Source organism: Vicugna pacos, chromosome 1 (genome assembly GCF_048564905.1).
Source record: "Vicugna pacos chromosome 1, VicPac4, whole genome shotgun sequence".
Lineage (NCBI taxonomy): Eukaryota > Metazoa > Chordata > Mammalia > Artiodactyla > Camelidae > Vicugna > Vicugna pacos.
The window spans coordinates 71,096,561-71,123,063 of NC_132987.1; the positions used below are offsets into that span (position 1 = coordinate 71,096,561).

A 26,503-nucleotide genomic window follows, 5' to 3' on the forward strand; every position below is an offset into this window, starting at 1 on the left:
TATGCTTTGCTGAAGTTTTGATTTTTTCTCTGTCCTCAGTCTAAAGAATGTCACTAATTATCTGTTTCTGTGATAGTAAATGTTATTTGGAAAAATAAAAATTTCCAGAAGCATTGCCATTCACTCAGCTGGCAAGCTGTCTTTGTAGTTTGTATCTTCATTTAATGGCAGGTTATTTGTGAGCAACTCTACTGATGAGGATCTGCAGAGTCATCGGGGATAATCTGCTTCTAGATGGGGGTTTCCAAGGGCGCATCTGAGTCATGGTTTTATAGGATGAAAACCCTGAATGGCATACACAAGACCCCAAACTGTAGCTCTCTTGAGTCCCTTTCCCCATAATTGCAGAATGAGAATAAAACTGGTCAGCTGCACAATTTTATTGCAAGGGAAGTCAAACTACCAGCGGTTTCAATCCATCTATCACGGGGGATCTAAGCACTAACAAATATTAGGGCTGTGTTCATGGATTCTTGATTTACAATTTTATGTAAATTGAATGCAAATTAGGCACGGCCCCAGGGCTCCTGTCAAGATTCCAGTGCAGTCAGTTGTATGGCAAAGTTTGACTGTAGCTTCTATTAATGTGTTATGGAATTGATTATTGCAGCATTTAAATTATTGCTGTCCCAGGTCTTCTGATTAATAGATTGAAACTGGAGTAAAATACATCAGAGACTGCCTGGTGCAGGGGTGGTTTAGTCATGTGACCTCTATCTTGGTCCATTTGCAATGGCTGACAGCTTCATTTTATTGCTTGTAAAAGGCATGTCTCATGATTTGCAAAATTCCTATCACAGTCAAAGTGTAGAATGCTTTCCTTGTAGTTTAGTGGAGAGTGTTTGAAGTCCATGATAAGAGGCACCAGGGTTTGGATCTCAGGAAGCCCACATAAGTGTATAAACATAACTACAGATATGTAGATGTGTAAGTAGGTTATCAGCTCCCTCAAAACACAAGCACTCTCTCTCTCTCTCTCTCTCTCTCACACACACACACACACACACACACATATCCCTCAAGACACAAGAAGTTCTACCTCATTTAAAGGCAGAGGGAGAGGAGATAACTAGTTTACTTGCGGTCCCTTAGAACAGATTTTATCTAATGACCAGCTCCACATTATATTATGATATTCCTACACAATTTTAATACCTTCACAGCCTTTAATGTCATGGGAAAGTCACTAAAGACCACAACTAGAAAATGTGTATTTTCCTGTATGGGATAAAATTGGGTAATCTGAGTATTACATTCCTTGGTTTCTAGATGAGGAAACAGAAGTTAATTACATTTTGGTTACTTGCTAAAGGTCACACAGAGAGTTCAGGGAGTAGCTTGGAGCCAAGCAGACCAGGAATCAAATTTGCAGCACTTTCTACTGGGATGGAAATTTTTTTGTTATGACTTTAAGATTTAATATCAGATTTATATTCATCTGAGCTCTTAGTGCCAAATGCCTGAAGCTTTTCCTCCTTTTTTCTTACTTATCTATGTACTTTTTAGCTGTAAACACAACAATCTTAAGAGAATGAGAGCTACAACTAGGTTAGATCATACTGTATATACCTTGTCAGCACAGTGAAATTAACTTAAATTTGACTTAATATTAAGGGATGGAGAAGAACCTACTAAGTGTCAGGTACTGCTTATTCATTATCTCTTTTGATTCTAATGATATGATTATTAAATAGGTGTTAATAACTTCATTATAAATATGAAAAAGCTTGAAGTTCAGAAACAATAAGAAGCCTGCCTAAGGCTGCCTCTTGGCTTAGGACAGGGTTTCAAACCCATATCTGTCTGATGCAAGCTATTATTGTATTTTGCTTTTAACCATATTACTCTGAAAGAAAATATGAGCAACAAAGCCTGTACTTGTGAGGCTTTGTTGAAGCCTTATGATGAAGAAAGGATTGTCTCCTCCTTGAGCCTGAGTTTTGAAGGGGGGAATTTTTGGACAATTATATGGATGTGTTGGCATTTGATACCTAGCACCAGATGGCTGATTCACTTCCCCTTAGGACGTTCAACTCTATGATTTGTCAGTGGTTCCATCCTTTCATGCTGTTTGTTCACACAGCTTCCTACTCCAGGCCTCAACTCTACATATTTTTACCACATCAAAGATTCCGCTTCTAGGTATGGCTGGCATCCTTCTTTCCTCCAATCCCATAGTACTTTCCTTCAGAACATAAGGGTCTTTTGAATTTTTCAAGTTCTGTCTTGCTCACTCTCCATGGTTTCTGCAAATCCCACTTAACTAGTCATTAAATAAATACTCTATTATTTTTCTTTGCCCAATAGCAAGGCCACCATTAGCTCAAAGATGCTATGAAATAGCATAAAGAATAGTGGTTAAGAAAGTGGGCTTTATTGTCACACTGCCTGCTTCAAATCTCAGCTTTCCTTCTTGCTACTTGAGTAACTTTTGGGGGAAATGACTTAATTTCTCTAAGACTCAGTTTTATTATTTGAAAATTAGAGATAAAATTAAAACTTTAAGCCCTCATTAATAAGTTGTAAGGATTAAATTAGATGATCTATGTAAGCCCCTAGCCCAGTGTCTGGAGATTTTGTGTTCTCACTCAATAAGTTGATGATGATGATGATAATGATGATGATGATGCTGGCGACTACAATGATGACACCACTATGATGACAATCACGATGCTGCTGCTCTAGTATCTCTCATAAGGCTCGCTTTGCCCTGAGTGCTGCCTAGAGTCTTAAGAACTCACATTCGTCTGTTACCTTGCAGTGGAGCTCTTTCAGCTGTTATTTGGTGAAGAAGTGACAAGCATCACTTCTGAATTCTTAGCTACATTTATTAAAGATGTCTGAAGAGAACATGCAGCATGCATCAGTAACACATAGAGTATTTATTAAATTCAATTTTAGATTGGTCCCCCCCCTCCACTGAATTTCTGATAAGGTAGCATGGGGGTAAGGCCAGATAATTTTCACTTCTAACACACTCCCAGGTGATGCTGATGCAGCTGGTACAGGGACCACACTTTGAGAACCACTTCTTTAGAAGAAGCATGTACCTTGAGAACACATCTGGGGAAATAATCCAGCATAATTTCATTCAATTTCAAATAGTGTTACATCCCCAGATATTCCTAATACTAATCTTCTTGGGCATGAGACAGAGAAAGGCAGATTGACAAGTAACTTTTATGATAACATCTTAGGCCTTCCAAAACTTCTTACCTAGCCTAGCCCTGTGGAAAGAAAATCTCTCCCCAAACTGTCCATTTTCAGGTATCAAAGCTGAAAAAAAAATTGTTGAGACATAAAAACTGCTCTAGACTTCAAAAATCTCAACTTCATAAGTATTTAAGTGTTTGTCCCCCTCACATTTCTCCTGCATCCCATTTCCCCTGGAAGTTTACTTTCCTTTTTTATATTCCTACGATGTTAGTGACTTTTCAACATCTCCAACGTTTTTCTCTCTTATTTTGGTGATTATTTTTCACAAAAAAGTAAGTTTTTTTTTTAATCTGTTCATGAAGGTCATTACACACAAAATAACCTGTATTGAAATAGATATGCTGCATGGTTCACTAAACTCAATCTTTAGCTAAATGACATCTCCACATATCTTCCTCATAAGGTACACAGGTGAGAGTTTTGCATCAGCAAATACAAAAATCAATAATAACCTTTGGGATCACTTGTGACTAGTGTTATTAAATATTACATCTGTTGAAGCCAGGGCTATTCAAAACTAAACATACATTCCAGATACTTTATAAATGGAGGGACCCACTTCTAAAGCCAGATATTTTGGTTCCTACACCACCTCCTTTACAGATTCTAAGATCAAAGATTAAGAAAATGTCACCCTTAACTTCAATAAAATAAACAGATTCTTTTGTCATCCTTCTCATTAATAATGTTCATTTATTCTCCAAAGGTTACCCTGCTGTGATTTCTTGTTTTTTCTGATCATACCACAAATGGAGGCACTTGTGTTAAGGCAATATTTCTCTTTATCTGATCCTTGCATAACCTACAACAGAATCAACGGTTTGGTTTATCACACTTTTCAAAATGCAGAATCCTGAGAACCATTCCCAGAACAATCAAATAAGAATCCCTGGGAATGCAGCCAAAATTTACAAATACATTATGCTCTGCAGGTGATTCAGATACATGTGAAAAACCAAGAACTAACGCAATCGATGAGAGGGATTTGCCGCTGCCTTTCCTGTATGACATGGCATCAAATTATATCTAAAACTCTTCAAAACAGGTACTAGAGTCTTGTAATAGAAAAATTAAAGTAAAATAAAATAAACCTGTGTACTCATCGAAAACAGAAATTAATCTCATCTTCTTGAGCCCTGGGAATAGTGACTTCAAAAATGAGATTTTTAAAAATGTAATGTTAAGAATCTCTATGTGTTTGTGAATACAAGGGACATCCTGAAGTGATATTTTTTAGAACGTGAATCTTATTTTTAAATATCTCATTCACCATACCTTATAATATTTATTGCACACCTGGATTGTGAGACTCTCTCCATTACTTATAAGAAACTATATTGCATAATTACCTTAATTAAACCAATATAATTATGAAAACAAACGTGAAAGTTGACTGCTTGTAAGACCTAACATGTTTGGTCTTTCTTTTCAAATACCCACGCTTAAAATGCCACATTTCCTGTATTTCATTAATCCTAGAATATTCATATTGGCTGACAACTGTAATGTCTGTGGATCCTCTTTCAATTCAATAATTGAAAATTCAAGTGTTAGGAAACATTTAATTTTTTTCATAAATACTAGTCTAGAACTTGTTGTTTCTAGGATTTAAATTCTTAGAATGCATTTTACAATCCTATTAATCATTCCTAATTCTGACCAAAAGCTGTTACCTGGAACTCCAAAAGGTACCTCTTCTATCTCTTTTACTCTCTCTTCTTTCCTTTCTTTCATTACTTCCTTTGCTCTCCTTTCCCTTCCATCTTTCTTCTCCCCCTTCCTTATTAGCATCATGTTGCACTGATTACTCAATAACATTGCCTACAAAATTTCATACGAAACATTTGCCTTTGCATTCAATTCGACTTAGCCTGGAGCTCTTTACTTGTTTTAAATGTTCTAATAAAATAAAGAATTTGAGACCTTCTTTAGTTGAATATGATATGAGGGTGAATTCTGTTGTTTATTGAGAATCTTACTAAGTAACTGGAATTCTCATTTGGATTTTGCCTGCTGAAGTCTACTAATTCTCCTACTCTTCAGCTTAATTTTTCAGACAGTAGCCTCTTGATTGTCTGTTAATAGGTCAGGTTCAGACTTTAAGGATGTCACTATTCTCATCAGCAATCACACAGCTAATGTAATGGGAAGAAATGAAACTTTGGGGCTAAAATATTTGGGAATATTACCTTAAACAATTTTAATTTGATATTCCCACTGTAGGAAGGACTTCAAGTCTTATTTAAATCAAGCTCATCCACTCATAATTTATATAATTACTGTCCCTAAGCTCTCTATGTGTATCTGCAGTCCATCTTTTAGTTATTAAAATAAATCCACTATTTACATCCACATTCTGCTCTGTCGGGCATTTGTCTCTTCTGAAGATGAGAAAAAATAAAAGAAGAGAGATAAAGTTATTTTAGTGCCCTGAGCTGGCTCAGTGTTAAAACCCAGACTCCATGAAAAGAAGAAAGCTACTTGAAGCTACAGACCAATGTTCAGCTCTATTCAGAGATTCAGTATATTCTTGAATCATTAAACCAGTAAGGATTTTAGTACCTTCTGGTCAGAATTTTGACGGTGATTAGGAAGGATTTTGGAGTGGGATTTATTCTATATTGGATCTGCATCTGCTGGATAGTTTAGCTACATCCAGTCTTTGCCACAGTTATTTTTACTTACATTTACATGATATCATATATGGCTACTCACAGATGCACTAGTTTTTACACAGAGCTTTTACCTACCAAGATAAGGAAAGCTAGTCTTTCAAATATTTTTAATTAGTTCTGTAAGCTAACATAAATTATCATCAGTTGTAGCATTTGTTTTTTGTACATCACCAAAAACAGAAAGAAAAAAGAAAAAATCCTGTGTACTCTTAAAAATCTTAAAGGAAACTTTGTGAATTTATATATCTAAAAGTCAAGAAAGATGGTGTATATTTTTCAGTATATGCATACTTTCATCATTTTCAGTTTGCTCTAAATAGGTAACATATTTCTGGACAATAAGATGATTTGTGTTTTCTCTATGATGTGTCAAATCCTAGATCTGCCTCAGTTACAGATCAAGTATGCAAAAGACATTGAGCCCCCTTTCCTGCTTTTTAGTGAAAAAACTGTTAGACAAGGAGTGTAGAGAAATCTATCTGACATCATTCAAAGCTAGCATTATAAGTAATGGGACAAATTAGCATCATGTGCCAAACGATAGGATACAATGAACAGAATACAGCATCACTTCTGTGATTTTTCTATCCAAACCTGAGTCTAAGCATGAGAAGACATTGGGCATACCCAAATGGAAGGACATTCTATGGATTGACTGGCCTGTAATCTTCATAAATGTCCAAGTTGTGAAAGTCAGGGGAGACAGAGGAACTGCCCTAGATTGAAGGGTTTACTGTAATATGATATTGGATGTGACATGGAATCCTACATTGGACCATTTTGCTAGAAAAGACTTTATTGGGACAATGACAAAACTTGAATGGAGTCTTTGGGTGAAGAGTATATGGAAGTTCGTTGTATTATTCCTGTAATTTTTTTGTGTGTGAATTTGAAATGATTTTAAAATAAAAGTAAAACAGACACAATAATATTTAAGGTAGGTATCAGGATTAATTTCTAGTGAATATAATTCAAAATTATATTAAATATTATAACAAAATCACACAGTATTTTAATGCAAAATCCATTATAAAGAAATATATGAATAAAATACATCAAAATGTCAAAGGAAAAAATCATGAGATAATCTCAGTAACCAACAAAAATATATGCAGTATAATTCAACCAACCTCAATTCTTTTGATTTTATTAAATACTCACAAATTCAGTGAACTGAGTACAGAGGATGTCTTTTTTTAACATGAAAAAGATGATTAGCCTCAACAATAATTAATTCAGGAATAAGGCAGAGATATTAACAATCATTATTATTATTTAACATTATTCTGAAGGTTCTAGTTAATGCAATGAGATAAGAAAATAAAACAAAAAGATGTATTTGTGAAAAAGGAGAAAAGAAACTTTATATTTCCAGCTAAAGTGATTACTAACTGGAAAAAACGTCAAAAATTAATGACCAGAATATTAGCACTAATAGCAGTGATATTTGATAAGTTGTCCAATTATCTGAAGAAACATGTAAAACTAAGAGTTTTTACATTTGGTTATAATAAATACTTATAAAATAATACTATAGAATGTCCATTCACAAAGCTTCAGTAATATAAACAACATTTAAGCATAAATCAGATAAAGAATGCGGAAAACCTAAAGGCAGAAATTGATATCACTTTACCTGGCAGGAAGGGGTTTTGTTTGTTTGTTTTTGGTGTGTTTTTTTGGTTTTTTTGTTTTCCGTCTGTTTTGTTGCTGTTGTTGTTTTACTGGAAGGGAAATATTTCATTCTTGAATGGCAGCACAAATAATGTGAAAATGACAATTTTTCCCAAGATAAAAAGAATTTTTTATACATCTAAAAATTACTTTGGGAGATTTTTGATTGAAATTATACGAAGTTTATCAAATTAATTATAAAGAATAGATGGGCATGAATAGCCGGTACATTTTTTTTATTGTTTTATTGGGGCAGGAAGACTTCTGTACTTCTAGATACTAACATATGTATTTTTACTTTAAGAATGCCCAAGTTTATGGATATAAATGAAATGCATAAAACATTACTGTGTACACCACACATAAGACCCAGGTTTATTTAAAATCATGGAGAAACTATGATTATTCAACAGGTGGTTTTGAATAATTAAAGAAAAATAAAATGATATTTTTACTGAACAACCACTCATGAAAATTAATACCAGATCCCTTAAAGATTTAAAAGTAGAAAATAAAGGAAAAAGAAACCTGACACTTTTATTTCTCCCTGTTGAGAGTGTAAATTAGTAGAAACTTTGCTAGGGTCGGGATGTCTATCAAATAGAGGAAAAGCCTAAAAGAACCATCAATAAATATGCATCTGAACAGAGTGAGGAAAGCTTTCTTAGCATAAAAATAAGTTTAAAAAGCATAAAGAAAAAATGAATAAATTTGACTACAGATATATAAATGTCTAAAGTTAAGAGAAGGGATAGTGATTTAAAAACAAAATATGTAATAGATAAAACCTTGATGTCATTGGTATATGAATAGATTTCAACATATCAATAAAGAGGAAAAATCAATGCAGAAAATACGGTGAAACATGACTAAAATTTGTTGAAGGACTTAAATTGCCAATCCACAAAAGGATCCTTGAATATAGCAAACATCTGGAAAACTGTAAAACTTTACTAATAATCAAGGAAATGCAAACAGCAATAAATTATTATTTTTAAAACTAATAATAATGGGAAATGGTTAACAAAATGTGGCTAGCCAGAATTGGCAAGTCAGTAGGAAAACTGACACTTTTATATTTCCCTGTTGAGAGTGTAAATTAATAGAGACTTGCTAGGGTAATATAGGGATGTCTGTCAAAGTTTTAAACTAAATTTGGATCATTTGACCTAGTAATTCCACTTGTATGAATGTGTAGAAAGAAGATTCTCTGAAATGCACACATAGATTTGTATACAAAGTGATCATCACAGAATTATTTTGAAATAAATTATGGAAAACACCCAAAATATTCAGAATAAGGAAGGAAGAAGTTAAATTGGGGTCATTTCATAAGATGAAATACTTTTAGGATGGGCATTAGGATGCCCAACATTCAAACCTCTTCCCTGTGCTTAGGAATTTCCCTTCTTTCAGTATTGTTGGGATGCAGACCTCACCACCCAGTGTAAAGCTGAAAGAAAATCCAGATTCAACCCTCAAAACCAGGACTTGGACACAAAATACAGGCCTTGAAACTCCACTGCACCTGCCCCAGGCTCAGAATTGTTGATGGACATTACTGATACAAGAAATTCAGGGCCAAGGTATTTGGTGGTAACCAAAGTGAGTTTATTGTATAAGAATGGCTGTATCAGTGATGTTTCACCAAGGCCTGGATCTAGGGCCATGCTGACAGTGGTGAAAACCACGTTATCTCATGTTCAGGTTCACCAGCAGTCATGCCCCCTTCATAAGACTTTTTGCACATGACTCTAGTTTCAAAGATTTCCCAGTTGCAATGAGTTCTTTTTATGCACAAGAGATGCAGAGATGTTTCCTGTTTCTTCCAATTAAAAACTCTGATTTATACAACTAAGCAGCTATTAACTATCATGCTTTATAAAACATTTTGTTATATAATAAATGTGTTTGCAATATATGGTTAATTGAAGTGGCAGTTTACAAAAACAGTATAAACTGTAACCTCAATTTTGTGGACTATAATATACACTTGTACCATATGCATTCATACATCCATTGGAAAAGAAGATTGAACAAAATATACCAACATAGTTTTTACAATAATTTTTAAAATGTTGTTTTATAGGTAAAATTACATTAGTTAGTTTTCAAATTTTATTGTGTATATGCCTATATTACATCTGGAAAATAGTTTACAAATTGTTAAAATAATAAGCTCATGATTATTGAAAGGACAGGCTTTCATAAAAATTTTCAGAGAGCAAAATTTCTCTTTGACAACGTCTATTTCCATTTTATTTTCCTTTTTATGTATGTTTCCCTTCTTCAGCCCTCCATTATTCTCTCATCTATGTGTCCATCTAGCTTTTCTTTATTCTATGGTGGAAGCAAACTCATAAAATCATTTATTCTAAAATGATAAGGCCTCAATTTCTTACACCTTGCAAAGATACATTCTTTTTAAAAGAGATATTTTAAGGATAATGCTACACACATACACACCAATTACAAAGACTCAGGGAGGGGGAACAAAGACAGATTTTGTGTGAGTAAGACTTTATCAGTTTCCTCAGATCAAATAAAGTTGTAGAATAAACAATTTCCTGCATAATTTCTAAGTCTCATCCTGATTTCCAAACAAAAGACAAAACCAAACAAACAAACCTTCTATCTGGATTTCTTGGATGCCATTTTAGCCATGTACTTCCTTCATCTGCCTGTTTATCCAAGCCAGAGCCCAGAGTCTGACATTTCAGTGGCCTCCTTACTGGCACCCTAAATTCAAGTCTTTTTGATCTTATCTTCTCTTGACCTGTCTGGCCCTTACTGATGAGTAACTTCTGTAATTTTTTTCTTCCTCTCATATAAAGGTGTATAGGAAATGGGATGTCATAACATTTTATTGACTACCCTACAAAGTCATGCTAACTAACCTCAGCTGGATTCCTCATGCTTTCTCGAAATCTCTCCATACATCACTCGCTGATTTTCATCTCAATTGCTTAAAACAACTTTTCCTAGTCTTCTCCTTATTTTGTATTTACAGCTTCCCACTGTTCCTCCCTTTTAAAAAAGGCAGTCTTCTCATGTTATTCTCTTTAACTTCTACTTAGGCAGACTGCTAAGGATTCCCTTTTTTCTTGCAATTTCTTTCCTTACTTCCTGAAATAGTGCCCTATTCTAGTGTTCCTTCTTCCTCTCAGATCATGTCAGCTTGAAATCCTTTACTTGTGTGATTTTCATATTTTTGTATGTTTCATAAGAACTATTCTTGCTTCATTTCCAGATTTTGTCCATTGATGATCTCACCTTTACTATAACATCTGTATAGTTTGATTCCAAGTCTCTGTTACCAGCCTGCCCCTTTTTGGGGGGAGGGGAATCCTAGTCTAGAAATACCTTATAAACATTTCTTTCTCTCTTCATATTTATTTTTCTCAAGTCAAAATTAATTTTTCCCTCCAAAGGATCCTCTCCTCTTCCTTCTGATTACCTTACCTCTGATAATGGCATAATTGATCTCCCTGAAATCGGCATTATTTCTAACTTCTTCATCCCCAATCATGTCCATTGAATCAGTCACACATTTTTGTAGATCATACTTTCTTACCTTCTCTAATTTGGGCCCTCATTACCTCTTTCTCTTTTTTTCAAAAAATATATCTCTTTCTCTCACCTTTCTGAGTTCTAAATTGGCCTGAATATCACTTCCAGGTAATTGTGAAACATAGCTCTGATATTAACATTCCTTGTCTCAAAAACTTTCATCTTCTCACAACTACACACAGAATAGTCTAGTTCTGAGTGATTTCCCCAATATATTGTTACAAGCTATTTTTCCCCTTCTATGCATGCTCTGTATCCTGGATAATCAAACTCTTGTCCAAAATTGTGAAAATAGAGTTAGCAGGCATGAAATGTGAGAAGGGGGATTCCAAGCAGAATTAGGGCATGTGACTAATGAGCTGGACCATGGTGAGTAAGGCAGGATGGGAAACAAGAGGAGGTGGCAAAGTACATGGAGCCTTGCAGATATGCTAGGGTGTTTGTTTTACTTTGTTTTTTGGGGGGGATGTGTGGGTATTCCAAATGTGATAGAATCAATTGGAGATTTTAAGCTAGGAAACAACAGGTTCCCAATGAGGTTTTAAAAAATCACTGTGCACATTCTATGTAGGTGATTTCTTTATCATGGCCCGTTTGATCTCCAAATCCACAAGCAAGTCCTCTCTTATTTAACACTAGAAGCACTTTATTTCTCTCTGAACACATATTACATTCTACTTTATAATCTGGCTATTTGAATACACATCTTCTCTTCTCTACTGGTATACGTCCCCAGCATGCACAGATTGTGACTTGTTTCTCTTTGAAACTACATAGAACTTCAGAAAATAGAAGGTTCAGAAAATACTGGGTTAATGATCTTACATTCTAACAGAAACATCCAGGTTCACAGTGGATGATGAAATCATATAAAGAATGTTGACAGTTCATGAAAATCCTAGTCTTTATTCGTTGTGATTCTTCATCACCTTACCTTTGTGTGGAAAGAACAAATCTTTCTAATTATCTGTACCCTCTTCCCTCTATCTTTGAAACAGCAATAAATCTCATCAAGTTCTTTACAAGGGTATAATGAACATCACCCAACTTATAATTATTGAGTACTTCAGTTTTTCCAAAGAAAAATATCAGTTTCTCTTCTAGTATCTGCTATAATGAGAAAATATTAAATCTGAAAGAATACTTATTATTTTCTATCAAGTATCCAGTCAGAAGAACTGTACCAGGCCTATGTGTTAATAAAAATGAGAGCATTTCAGATCATTTCAAGGCAGAAGAAGATGGGTAGATATCTTTCCTGAATGCTGATTGGTTGTTGAGCAGATAATGATTTATAGCACATTTTAAATTACTCTTCTGGATGGAGTGGTTTATGGAGGGGGAAATGGGATTGTTCTTTAATATCCTGAAGCATCTGAAAACCTACGCAACTTTCATTGATCTGCTCTCTGCTGGATAATACTGCTATTTAAAATCAATGACATATTTACTTCTCTCAGAATGCCTTGATGGTTATAAACCATTCTTTGTTGTTTGTTGAGAAGGAAGTTTCTTATTCATTTCCCCATTAAACTGGAGTTTCCATAGACTGTGGGGGTACCAAACGTTTGTCAATATTGGCTGTATATTTTCATCCCCCTCCCTATTCTCCTTTCATTTCATAATCCCTGTGATAATTTGGTCTAGAGTTTTCTGGGCTGATAGTCTTCAATAGTCTCTGAAAAAAAAGAACAAACTGCTAAACTCTGCATGTAGCTCATCACCCAAATCCCAGCAAAATCTTTCGTAATAGTTCTTTAATAAAGAAAAACAAAACATTAGCTTGACGTTTAAATTTTCTTTTCTTTGGTGGGGGATGGTGGGGGTGGAGAATAGATTTTTTAAATGGCAAGATAAAGGAAAGGTTGTGTCCAGAGAATAAGAAATTCCGTATATGTGACTCAGATAAAACTTTATAGCGGCTTATTTCATCACCTCAAGAAAAAAAAAAGTTATTTGAGTTAAACTGAGTTTAAAAGGGGGAGAAAACCTGTTCAAGAATGCAGCCTGGCCAAATGGCCCATGATTGATGGGGCAGCAACAACCAGAGGGTATTTGCCAATTCACCAATGCCAAGTCCTTGAAGTGATTTTGCTGCCTGTGACAGCTGGTGTTCTCTACTGGAAGGCTGTATCTGTATACATCTATGATTTGCATATTTATATACTTCGGCTGCTGTATGAGGTCTGCATTTCACAGCACTGTGTGTAAGCCATGCAGCCTTGCTGCTTGAGTGCCTCTGGGCATGGGATGGTGGAATTGGTTTGGGTAAAATTAGAATTTCAGGGTTTTGTGTTTTGCAGGTTAGCCAGTAATACCACATTTCTGTTCATCTCCCTCTTCATCAACTTCAGTAATATTTTTGAATCATCTCTCTGCATGGGCTACCATTTGAGGCAGACACATTATGTGCTCTCTAGGAGGGTACAAGCTCTGATATTAAGTTATCATACGCAGATAGAAAGAAAGACATTAAATGAATATATTTAGTCAAATTGAAGCCTAAAGAGGAAATTGTGGGATTTGTACATTGAAATGTGTTACTGATGCTTTTCCCTAAGATGGGGAGAACTTAAGAATATGAGAATTGCTCTACTAAAGTAGATATGAACTCAGCTAAGACTTCTCTTTCTAAATGGTAATATCATAGGGTTTCTGGAACAGGTGGAATTTTCACAGTTGTTTGGAAGATCGGATATAAAATGGGAGGGAGAACTTTGGAGGAAAAAAATACAAAGGCTTGAAAGAAACAGGAATCAGATAAAACAGACAATGAATATGTGGAAGTGAAGTGATCTTAGGAACAGAGAGTGGTAGGTGATTGGGAGGAGATATACTAGGGGGATATACTTCTTATATATAAAGAAGTTTAAAGGTAGTTGATGAGAATTTTAGTCTTTATTTGCTGTGAGATTGAAAATTTCTTAAGGTCAAAAGGCATTAATTTGGTAAAAATGATGGGCAGGATCTTCAGTGATGAAAAAGATAATCTGAAATATGATGTTTTGAAAGGTAGCTTCTGAAAAATATTGTATCAGTAAAAAGGTACCTAGACTACAATTCTTATGGATGGAGAGGATGGGGCAATTTTTATAAACATATGAGGATTATACATACATAGCAGAAATATTCAAATTTTATCAGAAAATCAGAGTTTAAAAGTGAACCTAAGACTTCTTCTAAGCATGTTTCCACTAGAGTGGCATGGAGTGTTGCGATAATGCAATGGCTCCCATTTTGAAGAACCTGCTTTATGAACCAGACACTCACATTCACTATCTAAAACTCTACACAGATTCTCTAGCATGAATATTATCAGCCCTATTACAGATGAGATAACAGGGACAGAAAAGATTGAATAGCTCACCCAGTTCATACACTAGTATGTGCTACTGCCAAGATTCAAACTCAGATCTGTCTGATTCTAGAAGTCATTTTTGTTTATTTGTTTATTTGCTTGTTTTTCTAACATGCTGCTTCCTTAGACATAGAGGAAGGATATAAAGAAAAGACAGTGAATAGTTCTCTCGGAAACATTTGAGTTGTTGGCAGGGAAATGACCATCTGGAGATGTTGCTTAGACGAAGTTCTTCCTGGGTCTGTTCTCTGCATACCTGTAAATGTGTGGTGTTAGGTAATACAGTCTCCACGTGAGGAATGGAATACATGAATGACTTGATTACGATAAGAAAATTAGTTTATGCAAACTATTCTGAAAGTAAGGGTGATCCACATGGCTGCATTTATTCCAAATATCACCTACTAGTACAGAACAGGTCACTGGAACAGCATGTTGGTTGCCTAGACAGTTACACTAAATAACAGTTATTGCAAATGTCAACCAAATAGAAAACAAAACTGAATATATGGTTTGTTTAAAAAAATTATAGATATTGAGATATTGAGATATTACTATTTCATGAAATAATAGATACCATAAATGCTATATAAATGGAATTATTTTTTAATCATCATTATTTCTTATTTGGCTTGGCAAGGGCATAGCTGGGACCTACTCTCAGTATACTGGTCATATGGTCCTAGTGAACAGCTGCTCACAGAATCCTTCACTGGCTTAGTCACAAACTCCCAACTGAATGCTATCCATCCATCTATAAGAGATACTTCTTTTCTTTCTTTCTTTCTTTCATTCTTTCTTTCTTCCTTCCTTCCTTTTTTTTTTTGAAAGTGTCATTTTTTAAAGTAATAGCTGACTAAGTGCTACTGCTAAATTCTGTTTTTGTGCATCAGGAAAATGTCCATCTGAAAAACCAGCTTATGCATGGTAATTTTTTAGATTATTATTATGATAATGATGATGATGTATTATCTTGAACCTGACATTTAGAATAAATACCTGACAAAAAGCCCAAACTTTGGTGCATAGTGGATTAAGAGCATTGGTTCTAAGGTTGGAGCATACGAATGATTTTCCAATCTAACTCATTTACTAGCTACATGATTTGGTACAAATTATATTATCTTTTATGATTAAGGCTCCTTTTCTGTAAAAAAAGATTATAAGAGAAACCCTCTTATAGTTATGTGTGTATGTCTGTGTTCCTATGTAAACATTGAGAGAAAATATGATCTAAAGCCTTTATCACATTACCTGACATATAGTAGATGCTCGATTAATATTAGATATTATCATTTAAAAATTTTTTATCTACTCTGAAAACATGTTAGCCACATCTGCGCTAGTCTTCATTGCTTTTTCATACTAAGAAAAATATTTTAAATCCTCATTGTCCTGGACCTCCATAGGGGAAAAAAAGTACGAATTCATTCCTAAGTTTCTGAAAGTTTTTAAAATTTGTCTTGTATAGGAAATGCCAGATACTTATGATATTGAAAAGGAGGAGGTTATCCTTCCAGGAATTATTAATGAAGTATGCCTTACCAAATTACTGATTGATTAGAATCCTCTTCTTCTGAGAACAAACTCTAAACAAGAAAGAAAAGATGACTATAATCCATTGATTTACTCCTCTACATCAGCACTCATTGACTGTGTTTACCTAGAATTTGGCCAAATAAACAGCAAAAAACAAAGCAAATAACAGGAAGTTAAATAAAGTATGTTGCAAAGCAGGGAGGTGAAAGCAGATACTTGGATGGAAGGAGGGTTAGTAGAAACGTAATAGTTTTGATAGGATGCCAGGCCTTCTGAAGAAAGAAGATTAATCTTCGTTTTTTTTTTTTCAATAGACACCTACTGTAAGGTCTATATTAAATAACCTTTATTTGATTATTTTTCATAAACTACAATTATTTAAAATGTTTTATTTCCTAATTGAGCTTTGATTTTGCATTCATATTTTCAATGAAATGTTGGGCTTTCATAGAGCAAGATATACAACTATTCTGTTTATTTTTCCCATAGGACTGATGAGTCAGTCCCTTGAAGCATGACTTTACATAACCAATTCTGCCACTACTGTAGACTTCTACTTTTAACTTTTATTCACCTCAGTCTGTTTTCCATTAATTTTTGGCATCTGGAGACTATTCTGTTAGTTATGGCTCTCAAATATACCCTTTTCTGATGAATGGCTTCAATTATTTAAAAGCAACATCTAAAATATATGTGTTTAGCTTTGTACCATCTGTGGAGAATTATCAAAGAATAACATTCCTATCATTTTTCTGTTTAGCCCAAAGAGGGATTTAACATCATGTGACTTTAGTTTTATTAATAGCCACTATTTTCCTTTCTCTTATCTAATTGAATAGAAATGGTAGAAATAATAAGTACCATTATATGATTTTTAAAATACAGGGATCATAAAATGGGATTTATTCTATCATGGTCCGTGGATGTAAAGACTTTAAGGTCAAGGTGGGGGCTGGAACTAAGTAAGATGTGAGACCCTTTGCAGAGTAGAGTTGTTGGAACTGGTCTCCACACATTAAGTTCAGAATCAGAAAAGACCTGTCACTACGAGGACCAGTCTGTAGTAATTCCATCTCCCTGTCTGAGAAGTTAGACTAGAATTACAAGCTCTAGTAACACCTGGGTCTGAGACTAGAAATATACCAATATCTGCACAGGTCTTTCTTATTTTAAATTCAGAAATATTTTAAAAATAAATAGATATTGGGCTCAGGATTACCACATTTTGGGATTGTTCATTCAAGTATATGTTAAAAAGAAAAACATTCAAGACCAATGATCGTACATCTCTAGCAAAACCAACTGTGAAACTACAGCATAAGGGTTATCTTCAACTTAGGGCTTCTTCTTTCAGGTAATGATTTCCATTCAAGATGAGTTCAAAGATTTAAAATGCATAAAGCCCATGAGATAATTAGATGCCATTAAATATATTACTGAAGTCCAATATATAGTTAGATTATACTTGAGGAAGTGCTGATTGTAGAACAATTTAAAAAGGACTTTAAATTAGTATATTTAAATTTTCAAACAAATTAGCCATTAGGGAAGAACAGGATATCATGAGAAAAGACAAGATACATTAATAATAATAATTTTTTTAAAAGTCTATGAAACAGTTAAGTTCTAAGTTGGACATAGCAGAAGGAATGTTAAGGAATTGGAAGACAGACCAAAATAAATCACTAATGATGAATCCCACGTTGGTAATGTATGGAACATCTGAAACAATAAAGTATTATGAGACATGGAACATTTGAATAAATTGCAGAATACATCTAATAGGAGTTTCAGGAGAGAATAGAGGAAATTGAGGAGATATTAGTTGAATTGAGTGTGAATTTGTTTTTTGCAGAACTTAAAACATAAATCATAAATTAAATAATCTTATCCAGGCAAAAATACCAAGGATAAAAACATAGATGAATTCAGACATGTTATAGTGCAACTGAAACACATGGAAGACAAAGGAAAAAAATCTCAAAACCCTCATAGTAAAATTAGATGGCTTACAAAGGAAAAACAGGCTGATTGAAGACTTTCAGTAGCACTGGAGTCCAGGAAATAATGGAATAACTGTTCTCAAGGGCTGAGGAAAACTAACTGTCAGCTACCTAGAAATCAACTCTGGTAAAAGTATTACTCACGATTGACAGCGAAATAAAAACTTTTTCAAACCAATAACGACTGCAAGGATATGACACTCACATACCTCACTGATACATCTCCTGGGTGGGAGACGGTTTTCAGTAAGATAAAAGTTTAATCTAGAAGGAAGGGGTAAAATACAAGAAATAGTGAACAAAGCTATTAGAAAACATTTTGGTAATTATAAAAAGGCATTCAAGTGAAAACAATGCCTAATTTGGGAATTAAAAGTAAGACAGAACTATTTAATACAATACAACGATATCAAGGAAGATAAAAGAATGAAGAGATGTTAGTTAAAGAAATCTAAGTTTCTTGAGTTGTTTGGGAAAAGGCATGTCAGGCTTTAAACCACAAACCAGGCAGCTATTCACACATACTTTGGAGATACTGCAGGTTCAATTCCAGACCACCACAATAAAGTAAAGAGCACAATAAAGCAAGCCACATGAATTTTTTTTTATTTCCCAGTGCATTGAAAAGCTATGTTTACACTATACTGTAGTCTATTAACTGTGCAATATCATGTCTAAAAAACAATGGCCATACCTTAATTTAAAAATTATTAAATTAAAAGTAATCTATTGCTAAACAATGCTAATCATAATCTGAGCCTTCAGCAAGTCATAATCTTTTTGCAATAGTGACATCAAAGATTACTGATCACAGATCACCATAACAAATATAATAATAAAGAGTTTAAATATTGCAAGAATTACCAGGATGTGACACAGAGCCTCAAACTGAACAAATACTGTTGAAAAATGAAGCCAATAGACTTGCTCCATGCAAGGTTGCCACAAACCCTTAGTTTGTAAAAAATGCAAAATCTGTGAAGAGCAGTAAAGCAAATCACAATAAAATTAGGTATGCTGTAGTCTACCCCTGAGGGAGGAGCAGCAGCAAAAATTCAGGTGCACTTGCACAGGGCCAGTCTATCTGAGGAAGAAGCCAAACAAACCAAAAAACCATTCTGCACTTTGTTCTTCACACTGAGTATAAATCGGTAGCCATCTACAACCAAGGGAAGGACAGAAGAGCTGAGATCCATCCCCCTAATACCAGTGAGAAAGAATACAAGTCCTGCCTGAGCATAGGCAGAGCAGACAAAGTGAGAGAAGCCCGCTTACACTCCACAGATCTCACTGTAAGACCAAGGCATGTCAGCCTATCATTGGGAGGATTTATCCCCAGTGACGTACTGTAGTTAACTAAAGTAACAGCCTTGATTCAGATCAGCTATAGGCTAGATTTACCCCGTCTTCAACATTAACAGCCCAAAAGTAAAAGAGATGCATATGCATATATGTGTATATCCATGGATACGTGTATATGATTTGTACCATACCTCATATATACTATATGCACTTAATAAGAGTTAGCTATCAACATTATCACTATTATGTTATTATTATTTCATTGCCCTCTGAAAAGTAGTAACACAATCTTTTTTTCAGTGTCTTGGGTGTTGGTGAATAAATGAGACTATATTTATGTCATTTGGATTTTAGGGAAGGACTATGTAAAAATATTAATAGTATGTTGTATCCCAACAAATCCCTTATCTCAATATTTCTTGCTCTTATATTTTTAATTCTAATATAGTTTTATGGTTCTCAAACTACTCTGATTATTATTGACTGAAAAATCTTTTATTTATTCATTGAATGCCAAACATATGCAAAACATGTTGGAAATTTCTATGCAAATTTCATTGAGGGAAACAGTAGTAACAGTAACATAATGAAGCTGATTCCATCTCATTGCCTTATTTTTGCTTTTCTTTTTAATTTTATAAGTAATTCATGAATGTATATTTCTTATAAAATTTCAAACAATGCAGATAAATTGGAAGCTCCTTGGACCACAGTTTCTAGTCCCAATTTTCTCCTCCGAAGAAACAACTGTCGTCAGTTTGGGGTCAGTCCTTATTTCAAATAGTCATTCAGTTTGTTGAGAGAACACGTAAAATAGATTATGAAAATAGGAATAATATCTTTGAACTTTTCTACTTTACATACTGCTTACAAATTAGTAAAGATGAATACGTTCAATAAATATTTGTTGAATATGTTCTACATGCCGTCTAGATAGAGCAGTGTATATAAATGAATACGAAAACAATAAAACAATCTCTAATGACACTTAGATTCCGGAAGAGGAGACAGCCAACACAAGGAAGATGCACAGTATGTCTGATGGTGAGAGTCCTACAGAGAAAAAGGAGGAAAGGGAAGAAGGAGGGTTGGCGGTGGGGGGGGCAGTGTTTGCAGTTTTTGGTATTGTGACCGTGAAGTCCTCCCAACTCAGGTGACATTTGAGCAAAGACCTGAAGCAGACAAGGGTCTACTGATGTGCTCACTACCGCCACCTGACTCTGCCTCTCACCACACAGACCCGACGGTATCACGCAAGCACCACGTCCACACGTAGAGGAAGAGTAAGCCCTGAATGTGCCAGGCTGCTCCCTCAAACTCCTGAGGAAAAAGTTTGTCATAGTTATTTACATAACTTTTATTTTAAATTACATTCCATTAAGTGAATTGTGTACAGTTCTTTTTCCTATGTGATATGCTGGAAAGAAGTTGGGCTTTGGAGCCAAGGAACCTGGATTTATATCCTAACTGCTAATTACTATGTACTTAATATGGGAGAGTCTCTTTTCACTCATCTGCAAAATAGAAATATTAATATTAAAAAGTTCTTGTGAGAAGATACTAAGCATTACTGCTACAGTGAGTATATTAAGCATCCAGGCTCTCTCCTAGTCAGACTCTTCGCAATGGCTACATTTCCCTTGCACTTTGGGACTGAGTAGTCTCAGGTCTCCTATATACCCCTGTCTACTAGAAAGTAAACTTCTAAATGTTGTAAGTTTATAATTTCTTTATTTTTCATTGTGGAGTTTTATTTTTATTTGGGTATCTCTTATGTCCTAGTGACTTAGATATTGAAAGCATTTAAATTTAGTTAACTGAATGAATAAATTTTTAAAAAATATCCCTACATTTTAGAGATCCCATCTCTCAGATTGAAACTAGCTTTCATTAATGCTCAGGTTTCTTTAGCTATTATAGCTTCACTGAGTATTGCAGTGGCTCTTTTAAAGATTTGATGTATTTGTGCATTTTCCCAACTTTGTACTTTGATTTGAGAGGAAGGGAAAGAGAAATTTTTTTAGTAGTTCTTATTTTGCTACTTTCACAACACCGCTAGTAAGAAGTGAATTGCTGGATTTAGACAAGACAGAAAAGGAGAGGGGAAAGGAGGGTAGGTGATGAAAGCAGAGGGGAGAGAAGGGAGAAAAAAGAGAGGCAGAGAAAAATCCAAAGAAAGCCTTTGCATTTTCCCCATCCCCCATAGCAAGTAACAACTGGCAGCATCTTGTGCCGGGAGGCATTGCTAAGTAACATAAATCAAAGAATAGCTGTGCTCAGCCGGGAACTGGGAGCCAGAATCGGGACTCTGGAAAAACCTCAAGAGGTGTGGCAAGGCAGCTGTTGTTCCAGCAGGAGGCTTCAGGCTCAACTGGATCAGTGAGGGCTCTTTATTACCCTTCCTGGTGATTCACATGAGCACCCACTGCCAGGGCAGGGGGCATTTCATCAGAGAGGGTTCAGGTGATTTTTCATCATCTGAAGTTGAGATGCAGCCAAGTCAGTCAATGGCTGTCCAGACACCTAATCAAAAGACCTTATTTACATCTGTTTGGTTACTTGAGTGTACAAGAACTTCAGGTTATCACAGCTGAGATTTGATTGAAAACTCTGATGTTAGAAAACACTAGCTCTTCCTGGTAAAGGCTCACCCCATTGACTCCTCTGCTCGGGCTGTGCTGTGCCTTTCCCCAGGTAAACTATGATGTTTGATGTAGGAAATGCTGGAGGAAGAGGGACAATAGCTCAGAAGAGTAGAACAAAGGTGATACTTATTCCATCTTCAGAATGCTCGGGAGCTAGATACCTTCTCCTGCAGCTCATCCACTTTGGTCACAAAATTCCAAGGCAGATCCAAAGTAACAGAGTTGAAGGAACACATCTTTTCCTAACTGTATTTTTCTTGCTTTTAGTTCCTTCAAAAATATGAGGGGCTGGAGATAATTTGATAAGGCAAAAGGTAAGTTCTTCTCCTCTTGCCTTATCTCTGCCGGATATTAAACATCCTCTAATAAAACCTCTTTAGTCCACCAAAAAAGTAAAATAAAATTTTAGGGTGGAACCTAAAACATTTGAAACTTCAGCTAACCAGGTGCTAAATAAGTTATGCTCTTGTTTGGACATAGAAAATTTTATCTCTGGACACTCACCATTGCAGCTGTGTTTATGTTTAAACTCATGTCTGTTCTTAATTAGTGGGGAACATATCATAGCCTTTTGTATATTACTGTCATGTTTATTTGCCATGGTGTCCAGGACAGAGCAGACATGGAGCCAGTATTCAGTGGTAATGCTAGAAATACAGCAAACAAATAAATAAAATCCTTTTACTAATTTATGAACATTGTTCATCTGTGTTTAGTACACTATTCATCTGTGTTTAGTCTACTTCTTAGTGGCTAAGACTCTGAAGACTTGTATGTGTCTTAGAAACACATAAGTCATTGACCTTTAGTTATCGTTATCAAGCTTATTTATCTTTTATGTCACAGTGATATAAATTGGATTCATGCTTTCTCTGTTCCTTAACTGTTCGGAATCTGAATAGAGTATCTGAAAAACTAATTTTAATTCTCGTATTAAGTTTTCTTTTTTGACTTCTATATACCATACTCTACACAGGTAAAGATTCTGAGGATCCTAATTTGACCAATAGGCTTGGATTAAGTAAAAGCAATTACAGAAAATGGGTATTTTCTGTGAGTAAGTTACTTCATTTTTGGTAGAAAATTTAATTTGAAAATTAACTTCAGTGAGTGTTAAAAGCGAAAGGGACTTAGGGACCATTAAGCCCAGTAGTTTTAAACTCTTCCTCTGCAAATTTTAAATCACAGAAACTCTTCAGTTCAAGCTGATGTTCAAGCTTAGTAGATAAGAGATATGTTTAGAACTCTTATAGAAAGCAGGTGGAAGGGTATGGGAGCCCTACTTTGTTGCCCCATCTCACATTCCACTCCTCAAGTTGCTCCATAAAATGCCTAGGGATCACCAACTCTAGTGTGAAAACCACTGCTCCAGCCCACCCTTCATTTTAGAAAGGAGGAAACTGTAATCAAAGAGCCAGCTTGTGGCAGAATTGAATCTAGCACCCAGACCTTCTTGATTCACTTCCAAAATAGATCTGCCTTCATTCTTTTTCTGATTTTAAAAGTAAAACATATTGACTGTAGATGGTTCAGCTGACTTTGTCCCTTCTAACTCCCAGCAGAATTCTGTTCCCACTGTACCATGCTACCCCATTACAGTTTCAGTGGTATAAAGGTCATTTATTCTCAAATAAATGTGTTAACACAGGACATGAAAGATGTAAGTACAAACAATATGCCCTTTACCTCAAAACAGATTAATTTTGTCAAATCAATTCTACTTTATTTAAATCAGCTCATCAATGTATATGCATATGTATATGTGTATGTGTATGTGTGTGTTCATGTTCAGACCATAGACATAGTCCTTTATTTTTTATAATGAATAAAATCAGTGGTAAAAACTCATATCAAAATAAGTTAAGTAGAAAGGAGAAGGTATGACTCATGTAACTGGAAAACACAAGGGTGGTTTAACTTCAGGCATGGTTGGATCCAGAAGTTCAAATGATGTCATAAGTATTCCATTTCTTTCTGTACCTCTTGGCTATGACTTCTTCAGTGCTGACCTTATTTTTAGTTGGGGTTTTTACATACAATGGAAAAGTGACCCTGCAAGCATGCTCTCTCTCTCTCACCTCTTCCCTCCTTCTCTCTTTCTTCCTCTCCAGCCATTTCAGCCATGAAAAGAAAGACTCCGATTGGTCCTGTTACAGTCACATGCCCACTCATTAACCAAGCACTCTCTCTAAGGGAAACAGTGTTCTGACTGGCAAGCTTGAGCCAGATGACGAACACTGTATCAGTTGTACAGTAGCCCCAGCAGGTAGGTACAATTCTATAAAGAAAAGAGTATAGGCAAATAAAAAGTAAAAGCTAACTCTATGTGAAGATAAATCACATATGTCTGTATAACTAAAACTGCCAAAATAGCCTTTTACATACTGAAGTCCTCTTGCCTATGATCTAGTACCTGGTTGACTTATTGGAGTTTCTCGCCTGTTTCATCTTTGCTTTATTGATAAAAGTGCCAGTAAGCAAAACAGTGTCCAAAGTGCTAGGACCCAGAGGGTTTGCAGCATCACAAATAAAAGACTATCAATGGATCTGACCTTTAGTGGGAAATGTGTTCAGAAGAGGTCTCAGCAGGTGTTGTGGCTAAGGTCAGGCTTTGGTATGAATAATGTGTACTAACTTTATAGAGGCTACACCCAGAAGTCTTCATAGCTCAGTTTTACTATACATCCCTTTATATTGCACATCAGGCTATTTCTCTATTGTTCACTTTATAAATGTCCTATTTGGCTACTGCTCAGAATGTAGTAGATACTCACTGAAGATTCATTTAGTGAATCTGCAAATCAATGAATAAGAATTATCCATGGGTTGGTGTATCTAGATCCCTAATGCCTTGGTGAGGATTTGTTTCTTGGTTACCTTTCCTCCAATAACAGGAAAAAAAAAGCGATGTTGTAAGCACTTGGAAACTCTGGCAGATGAAGGAGACGTTGACAGAGCATAGAAAATATGGCAAGTGGAGGCTAGCAATGCAGAAATCATATTTTATAGAGTTGCCTTTCTAAACCTGAAGATGACTTTGTTATTAAAAAAATAACTTTTAGACTCAGAGAGTTCATTAGAACTAGTCTTTTTTTGAAGAATGTTTGCTTCTGATTTATATCATTATACAGTATATTGTGCTCTCTGCTTTCTATTAATAATAAGTACAATTATGATAGATCTGGGTTAGTTAGGTCATTTTATCTGTTGGAATCACATTTTTAGTTGTGGTTTATATTCCTCCCCAAATTGGTTAGTTCTCTACCAGATTTCACTTTATCCAGACTAGTTCAACATGTTTATTTGGTCATGGAAGAGAAGGGATAGGAATGTGGATGATCCAGTTTTATTCATTCCCAATTAAGAAAGACGCAGCCTGGTGACTCATTCAATCAAGTAGACTGTCTCTGTGTTAATATGCAAAACATGATATTGTTATTATATGACAATTCTGTCCTCTAATTTATACTCTCTCTTGAGGCAGGTATACATCCCAGAGATGAAAAGAAAAAAGAAAATCCATATCAGAGTGAGGATGGAGAGCTAACATCCTCCTCTGTAATCACGGAATAAGAAATATTGTTTTATAAAAGGCAAGCCCCAGGCTTCGTGTGGTTGCTTCTTCAGTAGTCCTATCAAATCAAGAAAGCTATGGGGAAAAAAAAACATAAAACAGGATTCTTTTTCCATCGTTTGCTTAGTTATAATGTTAGATGTACTCCTACTGCAAACCCTTTGAAAATAATGATGAAGTAAGAACAGGCAGAATTTCAGAACCTGCATGGAATTTGCAACCTTAGCTCGAGAAATCTTCTCCTGACTTGTAGACTAAGCAGATTTGCTATATAAGTGATTTTAAAAGGAAGCATATGGAATTTACTGTCACTTTTCTCCAACCACATTTTACTCCTTCCACACACGTTTGAAGAATGACAAATATGACTGAGCCTGAAATAGGTCCAAGGGTGAGTCAGGACTGAGAAATGTGGTCTGCAGTTAGTTCCAAAGAACCCTGTTCCTCTCCATTAGGTTACTGTGAGCTGAAGACACTGCCAAATGCAGTCATTTACGCTGTTTTGTATGTGAAGTATACCGGTCTTCCCAAGGCTGGAACGCCTTTGATTTCTAGAGAACACTTGCCCACATCATTCTAAATAGACGCCTCAAATTATCATGTTCCTCTCTAACCATTCAGCTACCAAATAAAGTAAGTGGAACCACAATTTCTATATATCTCTTATGGCAATGATCACAATTTACTATACTTGTTTCCAAGTCATGCTCATCTACTCTTGGCTTTGGCCACATTACTCTCTCTGTATCCCCAATATGGGACGGTGCATGACAAATTGCATGTGGTCAATGAATGGACAGTAACTTCCATTAGCTTTGAAGCTTACTCAAAGGGTTTTCACAAACAGTATCTCTTTTCATCCCACAACATCTCCATACCATACCTAGAACCAGTATTTTTTAATACCTGAGTAACACTCAGGAAAATTGAGGCACAGTAATGTTTAT

At 35.2% G+C, this 26,503-nt stretch overlaps 1 protein-coding gene across 4 annotated transcripts in view; it reads left to right on the plus strand.

The window, feature by feature from the left end:
- LSAMP (limbic system associated membrane protein) overlaps positions 1-26,503 on the plus strand; it is a 736,440-nt gene that overhangs the window by 489,903 nt on the left and 220,034 nt on the right. The gene's annotated exons all lie outside the window — the stretch shown is intronic.